This window comes from Cyprinus carpio, chromosome A19 (assembly GCF_018340385.1).
Source record: "Cyprinus carpio isolate SPL01 chromosome A19, ASM1834038v1, whole genome shotgun sequence".
NCBI classification, from domain to species: domain Eukaryota; kingdom Metazoa; phylum Chordata; class Actinopteri; order Cypriniformes; family Cyprinidae; genus Cyprinus; species Cyprinus carpio.
The window spans coordinates 2959740-2973222 of record NC_056590.1 but is presented as its reverse complement, the minus strand read 5'-3'; the positions used below and the strand labels follow the sequence as shown (position 1 = coordinate 2973222).

General features: G+C 36.6%; 1 protein-coding gene across 5 annotated transcripts in view; it reads right to left on the bottom strand.

The window, feature by feature from the left end:
- The window catches only part of thrb (thyroid hormone receptor beta), a 122403-nt gene that overhangs the window by 60014 nt on the left and 48906 nt on the right, over positions 1-13483 (bottom strand). The gene's annotated exons all lie outside the window — the stretch shown is intronic.

Here is a 13483-nt window from a genome sequence, read left to right as displayed (position 1 = left end):
TGTTTATTTTTTTTTCTGTTGTTCACAACGAGTTCGGTCACATTGGTGACGTTGACCAAGCAGCACAGAAGCTCTTTCATACACAGTTTTCAAACATAGTGAAATGAAAAAGAGATGATGCTGCTCTTTTTCATACACAGTTTTCAAACATAGTGAAATGAAAAAGAGATGATGCTGCTGCTAGTTGGAATTATGCTGGAAAATGCTGGCAAACAATAGGCTGGCAAACAATAGCGGTAGTGCTAGTCAATCGCTAGTTCCGCCTTCTTGATGACATCATGCATACCGTTAAAGACAGCACGCAATGAATGGTCGGGAAGCAATGTGTAGTTTGACGTGTTTGATTTTAGGTTTAGGAGTCATGTTATTTTAATCTGTGATTGTGTTTTTCTTTATGTGTTGTGTGTCAGAAAAAGTGATTTATATGATATAATGGATCTCTCTCTCTAAGTGTCATACACCTCTTTGGTTCAGACAAACATGCAATCCTACCCTTATCTTACACCAACTTGAGGAACCTGATATATTGCACCACACAAACAAATGTTAGGAAAGTACCGCAGAGCCAGTGTTTACACTCTTCCGAAAGTCAACCTACGAATGGCTTACTTATAGTTAAGTCTACACATTAAACTGGGATGGGTCAAAGTAAAACACAAAACCACACTTAACCCTAAACATACTTTCACAGACACTGGCAAAAACAAAAGTGTAATATATGATGTTAACTATTATGCAACTTCCAGTTTATGGTTAGCAGTAATGTAAGCACAAGCCCCGTCTGTGTTTGTATTGCAGGATATGTCCATGGCAGAGCGCAGGAAACCAGCCTTCCAGATGCAGCCCCGTCTCTCCCCCTGAGGAGCATTACCATCTGCTTGACCTCTGCTGATCACCAGATGGAACAATCCAGGCTGCTTCCCCACAAAATCAGAGGAGTATGTCCTTCAGGAGCCTTTCCTTAACGCCTCAGTCAGTTCTAGTCAAACCACTCAAGCGATCTTGCCTCAAGTCACGTTCAAGTGGGAGAAATTGTTTAGAAGGTCTTTGAGGAGATGGCTTGTGTTTGAGGAATTTATAAACTAGGAACTCATTGTGTCATGCTAAAAAGGAAGTCCACCCACTAAATTTTTACAGTGAAAATCTTGCTGCCAGCCAAGCTCTGAAATATCATTTAAATCTGCATATAGATTGAGAAAAATAGAGTGCCAAGGCCTCACACCAGGTTTGATGTCACTGATGCAAAAAGCTACTGGTTCTTGCATGTGTTATAACCAAATGTAATGCACTGGTTTCCTCATGCAGAATGAAAAATGTGATTTGAGAGCTGCAACAGAGGGGAATATTTTAGTATATGATAATAAAAAAAATTCTGCTCCTTGATGTTTAAGATTATTTTAATAATTCAATGAACTCACCACATGAAATGTTTGCATGTCTAATTTTAGAGAATTACAGTTCTGCTCATTAGTTTACATACCCCTCGCAGAATATACAAAACGTTAACAACTCTAACTAAATAATATGAATAATAAAAATGTATTGTTACTTTTTATTTAGTACTTTCCTGAATAATCTATCTGTCTTTTGGCTTGCTCCCTTTCTTGTCAGGCATCACCACAGCGGAATGAATCACAAGCCGATTTGGCACATTTTACGCTGGATGCTTTCCATAAGCAAAAATAAACTATTTCACATAAAATATATTTAAATATACTCTACAAGACAAAATAATAACTGATTTTTTAAAAATGACCCTGTTCAAAAGTTTACATGCCCTTGAATCTTAATAAAGCACTGCGTGCCGTTATCTGGATGATCCACGACTGTTTTCATGTTTTGTTACATTTGTTTGAGAGTCCCTCTTTGCCATAAATAGTTCAACTTCCCACTGTTCTTCAGAAAACTCCTCCAGCAACTGGATATTCTTTGGTTTTTCGGTTTCTTCTGCATATCTGACCCCTTTTCAACATGTGTCAATTTTTCTTATTTTGTTAAAAAAAATATATATATATTTTTTTTTCATTTAATACTGCTTTTCAGAAGCAACAAGATGTTTCCCAGAAGACAAAATAATCCAATTCAAAAAGTATGGCTCATAATGTATCATATTGCGTCAGTAAATGCTTTAACCTTTTGTAATAGTTGTGCATGAGTCCCTCAATTTGGCTCAGTGTGAAAAGATGGATCTCAAAATCATACAGCGACTGTTGGAAAGCGGTCAAATATGCAGAACAACTAGAATAAAACATAAAAAAAGAGACTTGGATTATCCAGGTTATGACACAAAGCATTATGAGTCAAGGGTGTGTAAACTTTTGAATGGGGTCTTTTTATAAATTCAGTTATTTTATCTAGTGGAGTGTATGTACAGTACACATCTATTATGTGAAATAGCTTATTCAAGACAGCACTAAATCAAAATAACTAATTTTTATGACCTCTTATTTTGTTAAAATTAACATTTTGCATATTTGCATATTCATAGACGTAGAGGAGAACTGTAAATACCAAATGACTAAATTAAAATTTCAGTAAAAAAGTTCATTGTGAAGTAGCAAGACTGCTTTAAAAATAGGCAACATTTCACACATAATAATTAAAGTGGCGAGAGAGAGAGAGAGAGAGAGAGAGATACAGAGACGGGGAGAAATTAAAGCACAAAAGCAGTAGAAAGTAAGCAAGAGGAAAAACAGCTATTTGTTTATGTGATGTGTTTACTTTAAAGACTCCTAATCACATGTAATGGCTTGACTTATGGGCTGTTTTCTACCATTGTTTGCGGATGGAGAGACAGAGAGAGCAAAAGCACACATGCATCATTTTCAGAATGTGGAAATGCATGCTGCCTAATGCAATCATATTAAGAAGTGTTGAAAGAATAATCCACCAAACTAAAATCGAAAGTTTAAACAGCTTGGGTAACGCCTTTCCAACCTTCTACACAAATATATTGACCAAGCAAAACAAATATTAAAGCTAAAACAGATACAAATCCATCTGATGCCATAGTGCTTCATGGTTAGAGATGCAAGTTCAAGCCTGGCTTGCAATAATTCCCCATCTCTTTCACATGCAGTAAGTAAATACTGCAAGCTCAATATTAAGAGATACTGGGACTTTTATATCTAGATCTGTGTATTGGCTCTGTAGTTTCCATGGTGACTCAGTTATATATAAGTTGGGTAACACTTTACAATAAGGTTCCATTAGTTAATGTTAGTTCATTTATTAACTAACATGGACAAACAACGAACAATACATTTGTTACAGTACTTATTAATCTTTGTTAATGTTAGTTAAAGAAAATACAGTCCTTCATGTTAATTCACATTGCATTAACTAATGTTAACAAGCACAACTTTTGATTTTAATAATTCATTAGTAAATGTTGAAATTAACATTAACTAAGATTAAATGCTGTAGAAGTGTTGTTCATTCTTAGTTCATGTTAACTAAAGCAGTTAACTAATGTTATCTAATGAACCTTATTGTGAAGTGTTACCATAAATTGTATGTATATATATATGTGTGTGTGTGTGTGTGTGTGTGTGTGTGTGTGTGTGTGTGTGTGTGTGTGTGTGTGTGTGTGTGTGTGACCCTGGACCACAACCCTGGACCGTCTTAAGTGTAAATTTTTCAAAATTGAGATTTATGCACCATAGCTGAATAAATAAGCTTTCCACTGATGTATGGTTTGTTAGGGGGACAATATCTGGCCGAGATACAACTATTTGAAAATCTTGTATACACACACACACACACACACACACACACACACACACAGATGAATACATTTGAAAATCTTGTATCACACACACACACACACACATCTCAAAGCTTTTAACAGAAGCAGTGTTACATAGCTTTCACAAATAAATCAGAATAGATTAGATCAGGGGTGTCAAGATCAATTCATGGAGGGCCGGAGCCCTGCAGAGTTTTGTTCCAACCCTGCTCCAACACACATAACATGTAGTTTTCAAATAAACCTGAAGAACTTGATTAGTTGGATCAGGTGTGTTTAATTAGGCTTGAATCTAAACACTCTGCAGGGCTTCTGTCCTCCTGGAATTGAGTTTGACATCACTGGATTAGATGAATTAGATTCAACTTCATTGTCATCATGTAGAGTACAAGTACAGAGCCAATGAAATGCATTTAGCATCTAACCAGAAGTGCAAATAGCCATTGTGTATAAATAAGTGTAAGCCTATGTATGATTATTATTATAGACTTAGAGGAACCTCTAAGTATTATAGACTTAGAGGAGAACTGTAACTACTAAATGACTGAATTAAAATTGCAGTAAAAAAAATTCATTGTGAAGTAGCAAGACTAATAGGTAATACGGACACCCAGGAATTTGAAACTAGTCACATGCTCTACTTCAGCCCCATCAGTGTAGATGGATGTGTGGTCTTTCCAAGTCCACCGGAGTCCACAATCAGTTCCTTGGTCTTCTGGGTGTTGAGTGTGAGATTATTGTCGACAGACCACACAGCCAGGTGCTGAACCTCCTCCCTGTAGACCCTTTCATTGTTGCCGCTGATCAGGCCTACCACTGTGATGTCGTCTGCAAACTCGATTATGGAGTCAAAGCCATGTAAAGGTATGCAGTCGTGGGTGAAGAGGGAGTAGAGAATCGGGCTCAGAACACAGCCCTGTGGTACGCCAGTATTCAAGGTGAGGATGGAGGAGTTGTGATTGTTAATCTGAACAGACTGTGGTCTGTTGGTGAGAACATCCAAGGTCCAGTTGCAGAGACAGGGGCTGATGCCAAGGTCAGTGTGTTTGGAGATCAGCTTAGATGGAATCACAGTATTAAAAACAAAGTAGCATTCTGACATAAGTGTTTGCTTTCATCCAGGTGATTCAGGGCAGTGTGGAGAGCTGAGGCGATGGCGTCCTCATTTGACCTGTTAGGTTTAAAGGCGAACTGAAATGGGTCCAGTGACAATGGCCTGGGCCAAAGAGAGGTTGAAAATGTTAGTAAAGGACATTAGTAATTGTGGTGGGAAAAAATAAAAATAAAAATGATGGCTGGTAGATTGAACTTCTTTCAGATCTTCTAGCTCAAAAGCATCTAACTTTATTTTTCACTGCAATACATGAGTCTTAAAACTTGAACTTGCCATGTACTTCTCTGGTGTACAGTGTGTGCATCTCTACGCTGAAACAGTGCATTAGGTTATTTATGTTATGATGAGCTGTATATAAATAGAAACATTAATGTTGTTACAGTATAATCTTAAAATGACAATCATTTGATTTGATTTGATTTGATTTGCTCTACATTATGAATATAAACCTATCACTGAAGGCCCAGAAAAGGAAATTTTATTCTCAGAAGTGTACAGACTTTTCAAAGAAACTGACAGTAGAAGAGTTGGCCAGTTTGTACATGCATAATGGTATCTGAATGTCTGATGTAATCAAAACATTACACAGGCATTACTCACATTATGCTCTTCTCTTTCACTTTTAATTACTGACAGTGCAGTGTTTGGACCTGCATCGTTCTTAACAAATGCTGTCAAATGCATCTTAGGCTATATGATCACACTTGGTGCAATTGCAGTTAATTGAAAAAAGATGTCAATCCAACATACAGTAGAAGCAGTCATCCATAGTCTCAATCAGTATCCAGTAACATGTATTGTACACTGCAGTAATGAGAATAAGAATTCTGAAATTCTGAAAGAGGGGTCATTACTTAATCAATTGACATTTTTTAACAAGAAAGTAATGTCAATACAAAAAATCTTTAAGATGTCTTTATTTCTTGCCACATTTACTCTATACTCAAAATGACTTTTAGTTTGCATTTTACTTTCATTATTTCCATTTCCCTTCCTGTGTTTGTTGCCATGGTGTTTGATTGTGTTTCCCTCGGTCTTGTTTAGTTGCTCATTTTCTTTGTGTATTTAAAGTCCTGTGTTTCAGTTCATCCTTTTTTTTCTTATTGTATTAGTGTTGCTGGCTGAGCTGTTTCATTTGTGTTACCCATTTGGCTGATCTCCTTCTTGGATTATCTTCTTATTTCAATAAAAGCTGAACTTGGTTCCACGTCTAAACTGCATATTTATTCCCACAGCACAACAATATGGTCTAAAAGCAGCAAAACTTTACGTGGTCTTTTAGAAAGACAGACAGAATAATAGCAAGATAGATCTGAGAACAGCAGCCAAGAAATCTATCAATAAAGGTCATATAACATCGCCTGATACAATCCAACATCACAGCCTGAAGTGCACAAACAGCTGTGAAAGTGTTCAAGGGAGAAACAAAAACTCTGGGCACCGTTCAGTAACCAAGCAAATGCCAATAACAAGGTTATGGACAGAAACACTGGTGTATTTCACACAGCACTGCAGAGTACAATAGAGCCATGACTGTCCCTTGCTGCTCGTCCACCCACAGTGTGAACACTTCAACAACACAAACACACAACTGCAGTGTGCTGAGGGACTGATGACGCCTAATGAATGTGTAAAGGGTTTTCTGCATTCAAACCTCATGCAACAACAGAGGAAATATCCATTCCTTCCATCATTCTAACTTGAAAGGTAGTTATTTTAATGCAGATTTCTTTATTTTCTACAGGAGGTTTTCAAATGGCACTTACAAAAAATACTGTGGCCATACAATGGCAATGCATCAGATGATCATATCATGGTATACTATTTGCACATCAGTGGACAGGACTGCATTATGTGAGTCACACATGTGAGAGCAACAACAAAACATCAAGTAATGTGAAAAAAAAAACAGTAAATGGAAGAAAAAACAAGCACAGACAGGTGTATTTATGGTATACTTATGTAGCGATTTAAGTTATACTAGATATTTTATGACTTCATACACAGCTTATCCAATAAGAAAGCCAGCACTATCTGTTTTATAATATCAGTTCTACTGTTGACATGAGCCTTATCCTGAATGATGTGAAGCTGCAAAACTTCTCTTGGTTCATGTCCATCAAGTTGCGAATAAAATAAAATAATTATAACAGATCAAGTATCTTGCATTGTGTGAAGTACAATATTCACTAGACTGTCCAAAATAGGCATTGCAGTATTCAGTGATTACCACATTCATATGCAACACATTCATATGCAAAGGCATTTACACAGTGGTCATACAAGTGCAATAATAAACAAATAAAAAAATAAACTCAAAAGAAAAGAGAGAGTTTCTCAAGAGAAAAGAGTCAGACATGCCACTCCATAAATGTTTAAAAATCATGCATGCATCCTTGTTGTGTTGACACTCTTGATTTTCTTTATGCAAACCAGCGAGCCATGACCGTGACCAAAGTCAGCATGTGTCAGGAGGACAATGGAAGAAAATACACTACAGACCATATTCAAACTATTCGGAACTGGCTGAGTGAAGATTTAAGTGATGTGAGAACAGATCTGTCATTGCATGCACATATTTTCGGTGTCAAAGCTGATGTTAACAATAGAGTTGTTGTTTTTACAATAAATGTAAGAGACGTAATTGTTGCCAAAATTGGGCTATCATTTAAATAAACACTTTTTGACAAACTATTTTTTTTTTTTTTTTTTTTTTTATGGTAACAAACCACAAGCAGTCAAGCAACTTGGGTATTGTCTTGAAGGGTCTGTCTGGGTGGTATTTGGTCTGGTTTAATCACAATAGGCATATGGCTGAAATATTTTGTATTAACCACAGCCTTTTAACTACAGTACTGCATTCAGAGACCAAAAACAACTAAATGTAAGAGAAGGATTTTCAGTGCAAGGCTGTTAAAAAAAGAAACCACTGGGATTAAAAGCGAGGCGATCTGACTGAGAGAGTGTGAGAGAGAGAGAGACAGTGAGATGTATGAGCAGACAGCAGGGGTCATGGACCGGCCGTCTGTGTTTTCACTGACCTCGTCTAGCCACAGCGCTCAGTGCCTGACATTTTTCTCTCTCAACAAACACAAACTATAAATCTTTGAATATGAGTGAAGTGACCTCGTCTAGCCACAGCGCTCAGTGCCTGACATTTTTCTCTCTCAACAAACACAACCCCCTAATGCTTTTCATATAGGAGATGCGCATTAAGCGCGGACACGCGAACGGTTGCTGTTTACGGTGTTTATGCACGACAATCGTCTGCGCGTCCGAGTTGAACGTGCTTCTTGTGTATCCAGCTTGTAGCAAAATAAAATTTTATGCATCTAAAGCTGACTGCCGCACGAGCGCGAGGTCCCTCTGTCCCAGCGCGCGCACACTTCTCTCTCTGCGTTCAGCGCGCGGCTGAAAGGAGCTGCGCTTTCAGTTAAAACACTGATATGTTGCTTCTCTAATTTTACATAGAAGTATAGCTGAAATCACAGCACAGCTATTGTCTTCAAGCTTTTCTGTAGCCTATTTGATTTTTATCAGACGACGGCACGATTATATATTTTTGTGCAGATTAACTTCTCGGAAGGGAGAGCTAGTCTTAATGGGTCGCGTTTCAGTCACTATTTCATATTCATCCCGTTGTCTGACAACAAACAGTCAAATGTATCAATGAAAACAGTTTTGAGAATTTAGCTGCATCAAAATACAGTATGTGGCACAGAGAGGCAAACAAATGTAATAATAAATAATAAATGTACATTTTGAATGTTCAGAAGTGAGCTGCCCTGTCATGTGAAAATGCAAACAGGTTTGTGTAAAGTGCTCAGTGCAAAGAAAGAGAAGTAATAGGAAGCTAGTATTTCTGTTTTTTTTTTCATGTGTCTAATAGACATGAACAAGTTCTTTGAAAAACATCTATGACCTATGAAACATGTCTACTCTTCATGCTCTGTTAACTGGTTTCACTAATAATAAACATTTATTGCATAAATTAATTTTTACATTACAAAAATGCCTTAAAAGAAAGTGTTACAGGTGTGCATATTGACACAGAACAATGAGTTTTAAGATATGTCAGAGCAAGATATTTTCAGTTGAGACAGCTCAAACATGCATTTTAGTCTGGGACTAGCTTAAGCCTTGTCTGTGAAACCATGGGGAAAATATTCATTTAAGGTACATTTAGAACAGATAAAAATGTGCAATTAAGTTGCGATTATTCACAAGTTAACTCATGACAATCATGCCATTAATTGTGATTATATATTTTAATTGATTGACAGCCCTAAGTTAAAATGACTAAAATAAAACGTAGGCTTACGCTGGTAACTCACATTTTCATTTTACCTGATAAAGTACCATTTATGAGCTGAGCTGTTTTGTTTAGAGCTGTTACCGGGGAAACCACTATATTTCTGACTCCAAAAGCACCTCCTACTGGCAAAGAATGAATGTGCATTTTCAATAATCCAGTCTGCAGTTTTTGTTCAGACCAATGCGAATATTCACTCACATAAATCTGTTTTAAATAATATAATAATTTATACTTCTGACTCATCCCAGAAATATAAAGTTTCAGTTGTGAGGTTTATCATTTTATAATTTATTTTGTTTTATGTTAAAACAAAAAAAAAAACGGTAAATCAATTGCTATTTCGTGGTCTACAACATGAAATAATAAAAGTATCTGCTAAATGAATAAATGTAAATTAAAGAATCCCATTAGAACATGTACATAAAAAATGTAGAAACATTGGACACAACAATCTGGCACCATTGTGCAGCAGCAAGCATCACGACAAAAAAGGACCTCGAGGGTTGATCTAGGTAAATGTGTGCAAATGTATAGGGCCCCATTCCTATATTTGCCTGGGCCCCCAATTCACTAAATCCGCCCCCACAAACTATAAATCTTTGAATATGAGTCTTACCACTCATATATGCCAGACACAGGTTTTATTAGTGAATACTCCAAAAAAAATAAAATACATATTTTATATTTTAATCCACTGCATGCAAGTGTTTCTTTGTATGTGTTTGCTACCAGCCAAAAGTTTGCCACACTTTACACGATTTAAATCTACTTTTACTTTTTGTGGACAAATATGTGTTAATGTATGAAATTCTGGTTCTGCAATTTATAGTGTACACATTTACAGTACAGCACAGTGTTAGGTTTAGATTCATGGTTACTATCTAGTTATCGCCAAGTTATTGTGATTAATATAATAAATACACTGTATTTACAAGCACACCTGGAGCTCAAACTGAAGCACACTGTGCTAGCAATGGCAAGGTCACTGCTATGATTGCCAGTGAACTTAAAAAAAAATACATTTAAAAAAATGCATACCATGAATACAATGTAAGTTGCTTTGGATAAAAGCACCTGCCAAATGCAACATTGTAAATGGAATTACTATAGTAGCATTTACATTTATAGTAAATACCACGTAGAAAAGTAGTTGGGTTAACTGCTTCTATTATCCTCATAAGATGCTTTGTGAAAGTGACGTGACGTGACATACAGCCAAGTAAACACACACACACACCGTGAACACAAACCCGGAGCAGTGGGTAGCCATTTATGCTGCAGGAGCAGTTTCAGCCATTTATGCTGTGGCACCCGGGCTCAAGGGCACCTCAGTCGTGGTATTGAGTGTGGAGAGAGCGCTGTACATTCACTCCCCCCACCTACATAGCAACATGCTAAGGTCAAACTCTACTGAAATCAGTTACAAGGCTAGTCTCCTGTACAAAGTGCTATTTGTGAGGCTGCTGCTGATGCAGATAGCAAACTCTCAGTACAGTATTAAAGGTTTTATGGGAAACAAATCACTCTTTTTACATTACTATTCCAGGACACACAAGTGAAGCCTAATGCTTAAATGTTAGAACCCATTAAACAAAGTGCATTTTAATTCAAATGTTTTCCATTTTAATGTTGCTGGATTCCGATTTAATGGTTATTTACATTTAAATAATAAAAAAGCATGTCTAATCAATTAATTTAATTGAACTTTAACAATTTAATAATTTATTAAAAATTTTTATGTGTTTGTGTTTTATGATTTATTATACATTTTTGAATCAAAAATGGTGGTAATCAGATGCGTAAAACAACTTACAAGCTTCAAAAAGGTCATAAAGACATTGTGGATAAACCATATGAATTGAGATGTTCAATCCAAGTTTTTGGAAGATATACAATCTTTAATTTAAATTCATTTAGTCTTTTATTCACATATGAACATTGATCAGTGGACATACATACAGCACATCAAATATGTTAAATGGAAGCTCATGCATTGTTGCCTGTGTGATTAGTGAGTCATTAATCACATGTCTGCAGAACTGAACATCAGTAAAGATGGCAGCTTTCAAACTGAACTTCTTCAGCTCGTTTAATAGAAGTGTGTTTCCCCACATCTGTGCCATCATTTAGCCTTTGAATCTCCTATAGAATAAAATATTAGGTATTTAAAATAAGTCACTCAGTGTCTCCTAATTCTGTCCTAACTGATTCCAGCTTCTGTCAAGGACAATATCATGAATAATCAGCTGACTAGGAGCCATGCTATCACCAAATGCCCTCCAACCATACTGGAAAGAAAAGTCTCAGAATCATTTGCATTGCGTGTCTCATTCAGCAGAGAAAATATCAATCTAAAAACCAGCAACTGGCTCATGTCCTTTAGAGCCTGAAAGCACAAAGAGAATTTCTAAGGATCAGAAAGCTTATATGGCACAGTCATGATCACAGAGTTTGTATACACTAGCTCACACTGTGCAACATGAGCATAGCTGTCCTGTGGAAGTAAATATGACACCACAGAAAGAAAAGGGTGGGCGGCACTAGAGAATCAAATCCAGATCTCATGCATCAAAATATGTGAAAGTGTTTCCAGTGGTTTTGAGAAAACTTTTATGACCAATAAAATGTGTCAGCACAAAAGAATCCACCCCCCCCCCCCCCCAAAAAAAAGGGGGAATAAACTGTAAACGTTAAAACTCTAGCTGTTTTGTCTTTATTCGGGGGAAAATCCTGTCTTTATAGAAAAATAAAAGAAAAAATAAAATAATTGTACGCCTAATATGCCTAAACACCTCTGTTAAAGTTTATTGCTTCTCACATTCAATTATAAAATTACATTAGGCCTATGTAAATGATACAGGCTATTTTCAATTCAAAACACTGAACAAAAATTTGAATACTTCATATCACTGGTCATTTCCGTCAAATATTTCGCTACCTGCATCTTACCAAACACTCTTTCACTGTTAAAAACTGACATTTTATGTTGACCTGGTTGTGCTGAGGCAGACCAGCCTAAAAATTAACTAATAAAAACTGATTAAATATTCAGGGGGACATGTTGGTCATATCTGATTATTGGGGGACTTCAAGACTATGGTGGTTACAGCCCTACTATGCTGTGATATATAACATTACAATGATGCAAAATAAAGCACACACAATAATAATAATAATGCTATCACATAGCAGGATACCATATTTTGGCTACTGTGACCCGTAAATTACAGTGAGAGCATATGGCAGAAAAACAGAAGACAAGGGCTGGTGAGAGGTCAGCTGTGCCAACAGAGCTGTGACATGACGCAAGCTGTTCATTCACGTCACCATGAGGAGCGTGCCATTAATCTCTGAGAAAGAAAACAAACACTGGCGTAGTGTATGCATAGTGAGCAGGTGTGTGTGCATTAATGTCAACAATGAGATTCAACACTTTAAAGACATTGCCGAGACCACGTCAAACACAACACCAACTTCAAATGCAACTACACATTACTTCCCTGTTAAACATCCCATGATAGAAAAAATAGAGTATTTTGGATTTCAGTTCATGTTTGTTAGCTGTAATGCTATCTGCTAGTGTATTCCTGAACGTTGATAAGATTTTAGCAGATTTATGCAGTAAAAAATACAGTCAATGGAAATAACAGAATAAAAATATTGATGACTTGTATTGCACTGTTACAGTCCAATCAAATGCTCTTTAGAATGAGAAAGTCCCTTCCCTTTTTTGCCCCCATTTATTTGCATATATTGTTATATACTGAATCTTCTGTAAAGCACTTTGTTAGCAACATATGAAAAGGTGCTATATATGTATAGCTAAACATACATATGTATACATGGACCTCAGAGAAAAAGAAAAAAGAAATGAAATGATAAAAAACTATTTTAAAAATATGATCCCTTTAGACAAATAATGAAGAAAGATGTCTAAATATGCCATTTTATAAGTGCTATAATTTATGTCCGAATGAAAGCAGGCCGCTTTTGAGGCTCTATCATGTGATTCATTCTCACCCTGAATGGCCCTGCTTTGGAACATTTTCCCCGTCGAGAGACTCGCTGCCCTGGAACAGCCGGCTGCATGTAGATGTCAGAGCGGTTATGTAACACGCTGGCCTGCTCTCGTCCACTTTCCACTCTTCATTTCTGCCTGCCTCTCTTTCCATTCTCATTTCTCTTTCATAACGCCCATCCTTCCATAATTGAATCCTCTCTTCCTCTTGTTTGCTATACAGCATTAACCCATGCAAACAAAACAAAACACGTATTCCATGCTCCACATGGAAATCTTTGCTTTCAT